This window comes from Anguilla anguilla, chromosome 1 (genome assembly GCF_013347855.1).
Source record: "Anguilla anguilla isolate fAngAng1 chromosome 1, fAngAng1.pri, whole genome shotgun sequence".
Lineage (NCBI taxonomy): Eukaryota > Metazoa > Chordata > Actinopteri > Anguilliformes > Anguillidae > Anguilla > Anguilla anguilla.
Window position 1 is genome coordinate 36,611,838 of NC_049201.1, and position 3,589 is coordinate 36,615,426.

The window sequence follows — 3,589 nt, forward strand, 5'->3', positions numbered from 1 at the left end:
ATATATCTCCAGAGATGCATTGAAGCAATTAGGATTCTGATTGCACAGACGAAGGTGGAGTGGTCCCTCAGAAAATTTATGATGAATTGCTGCAAGGGTACCATCAATTAAAGAAGAAAAAACAGCGACTGTCAGTGGAGCTCAGTGATCTTCAACAGAAGTAAGTACTTGGGACATAAACAGAGTCTATACTGGGAAATTTTCATTGTCATTTCCAGTGATAATTGTACAAAATATTGTATTTTCCTCATCTCTGGGATTCTGGATGTGTAGTTATGGTAGTAGTCTTCTTTACCATTATATGAGAAAGTTACAAATTCTTTTGTCTTTTTCCATTTTCATGCAACCCTAGATATGCAGAATTGGAAGTCAAAAAAGACATACAAAACGAGTGTGCCCGGTACAAAAGCTACCTACGGTCCTTCCAGGGCAACATCAAAACACTGCTCCAAGGAGAGGTGTTAGAGGGTGAGTAAACATTTAAATGAAGTAATTATAACTGATATGAAACTACCATATTATTTTTATTCTTACTACCATCTTATTGTTTTTTGAAACTAAACATAGTACACATTTAACCACACAACATGCATACCAATGTAATACACTTGGGTAAATGTGAAATATTTCTATTGGCTACCGATGGTAAATTTTCTACCTGCTGCCTGCTACCACAAAAGAAACTTCTGACAATTTGACAATAGCTAATTACAACACAGTAAAATTGAAAGGTTTCTTTTTTTTCAGTATCCTGCAGTACACCTGTGCAACCAGCACCTCACAGACCAGTGAAGAGACAACCCTTCCATGGCCAGATGGAAAGGTACATTTTTTTTTATTCTGTAGTAATCAGCTTTGTTCCTCAGTGTCATTATTTATTTCAAAATAATTGTGACGATTGTACCAAGTTATATTGCAAATGGGATAAATGCGGTGACGCTGGTGTTCTTGTGTGCCTTATGTCACCTGTAGTGATGGGAGTGATGTCACTCATGTTGTTTGGCATAGAATTCGCAGAGTTCTAGACCTAATAACCAACTAGCAAAATGTCAATGGAACAAATGACGGAGTGGCTTGGTTTGAAATGGAACTAGCGACTAACAAACGAGCAACCTCCTTAGCAACCATAGACATGAATGGAAAATAAAGTTTTACCGTTTTGGTCAAAATCGCAGGTAAATCGCTGGCAACTGTGTTATAAAACCAATAGTAGGCTACACTCGAGGCAAATGATATATGGAAAATAAACAACTATTACATAAACAATTATTAAGGGCACTCTGCTTTGAGTCGTGCCAACAACTCCTGTATCAGTTGTATATTTTCCATATACCATTGCCTCTCTTGTACTATTGCTTAATTTTCCTAGCAATCTTTCTTTACTGTTCTCTTAGATCCATATTGGGGGTGGAGCCTACATTTCTGCAGGGACCTGGAGCTGGATTAGAGGAGCCAAAAATGACTCCCGGTTCTGCAAGAACCTTGCCGTAGCCATCTGGGTCCAGACTCAAAGGCCAAGGAGCTGTTGCCAAACCTCCCCTCACTCCTGAAAAATACCAAGCAGTTAAAGGTTGGTATTTTATTTCAGTGAAAGGTGTTTGCAAGGTTGTATGCAAGAGTTAGGGAAGTTACATACATACATATGTTGTTGATATTTGAAGTGAAAAGAAGTCAATATAACCCCTGCAGTAAAATGTAATTGTTTCTTCAAAATGTTAATGCAGTGTTACTTTTTCATTTCATGAACTTAAAAGTAGATTTTTAAAAAATTGTGGTATGTGCAAAAGTTTGTGCACCCTACTAAGTCAAAACTAAGCAACATACCTTTACATTACATTACATTACAGGCATTTAACAACTTTTACATTGTATCCATTTATACAGCTGGATATATACTGAAGCAATTTCGGTTAAGTACCTTGCTCAAGAGTACAACAGCAGTGTCCTACCCGGGAATCGAACCTGCGACCTTTCGGTTACAAGCCCAGTTCCTTACCCACTGTGCTACACTCCGTCCTTTGCCAGATATTTCAGCAGATCACTTCAAGTTCTAAGATATTTTAGGCAGTCTTGCATGTACATCACATGTTTAAGACCTACCCATAGATTTTTCTATTGAGTTTAATGCAGTGGAAGAGTGCCAAAACCTTTGCACTTACCATATTTACTGTTTAATTTAATTTCATGAAATAAAAGGTAACAGTACACAAACATATGAACAAAGACTCATTTTTAAATGTCTTGTTGCTACAGTGGTTGAATTTACTTGTCTTGACATAAAAAATTAATAAAATATGTGTTTTGCTCAGGGCGCCCAAACTTTTGCATACAACTGTATTTACCAGTTTGATTTATACATATTGAGTCCAATGCTACTATTTTCAACTGTCTTATGCGAGATTGTTTCTCTATGTTCTGTATGTCCAATGACAGACTCTTTCAAGAGATGGCTGCTTGAAAAAGGTGTGCTGGAACCAGAGGTGGCTGCTCGCAGCCGTAAAATTGGCCAGTATGTCTCTGAAAAAATCATGGACATTAACAAATCAATAAAAAGGATCTAATGCATTTACTTGTTGCTTCTATTTCAATATTCTCTGTTAAATTGTTATTATCAAGGTATATGTACAGGTTACAGTATACAAAGATGTGTGTGTTGTGGGCCTGTGTGGGAGTGGTGGATATAAACGGTGAGAACATAAATCAAATTCAGTTATATATGTATTCACTATAATTCCAGGTTACACCAATTGAAATGGGTTTAATCCATTTAAATACCAACTGGAACATTTCAGACATCATTATGAACTCAATAGCCCAGCTGTCTCCAGCTAAAACCAATACAAACCATTTGAGACCTGTTCAACCAATACAGACCATTTAAGACCAGTTCAACCAATACAGACCATTTGAGACCAGCAACTTCTATCAGTTTTTTTTTTCAACTGGAACCAGACCAATACATTACATTAGGAACCAGTTAGCCACCAGTAGAATGTGTTCCAATTTCCCTATAAAAACCAACAAGAACCAGTTAAAATTCCTATTGGTTTTTAAATGGTTTTCTACTGGACGTCTACTGGGATTTTCTACTGGATTTGAACTGGAAATTCCACATGGGCCAGTTCCTTATAACTGCACCAAATCCGGACATCCGCGACCAAATTAGTTTTGAAAGTTTGAAAGAAAATGCGGCAATATCTTTGAATTGCATATATACATAGCATCACAAATAACCAAATATTAAGCTTGCTGAACATTTATGAGTTATGCAGTGATGTAGTTATCAGAAAAGTAAATCTTTCCTGCGTAAGGAAACCATACCTTTGGCTGCGTTCATCGTCGTTTCCATGGACACAGTGAATAAACAAGGCTGCACAGACGCCGTGAAAATTAAATTATTTAACTTTTTTCAACTCATTTTCGATTCTTATTTATAAAAGAGACTAAAGAAATATGGGGGGAACAATAATATAATGTTTATTCAATATGTTAAGGGAAAATAATACGAGTATAGGTAGCACCGGTTAGTGTACTTCCTCTTTGGGCAGAGATGTTTGACATTGGAACGTCGTCCAACTTTCTGCACAGG

General features: G+C 36.8%; 1 long non-coding RNA gene across 1 annotated transcript; it reads left to right on the plus strand.

Moving 5' to 3' along the window:
- The first annotated feature begins 378 nt into the window (after positions 1-378).
- LOC118223895 lies at positions 379-1,526 on the plus strand. The gene is made up of 3 exons (XR_004764518.1): positions 379-468; positions 748-823; positions 1,395-1,526. It is a non-coding gene; the product is annotated as an uncharacterized LOC118223895 (long non-coding RNA).
- The last annotated feature ends 2,063 nt before the right edge of the window (positions 1,527-3,589 follow it).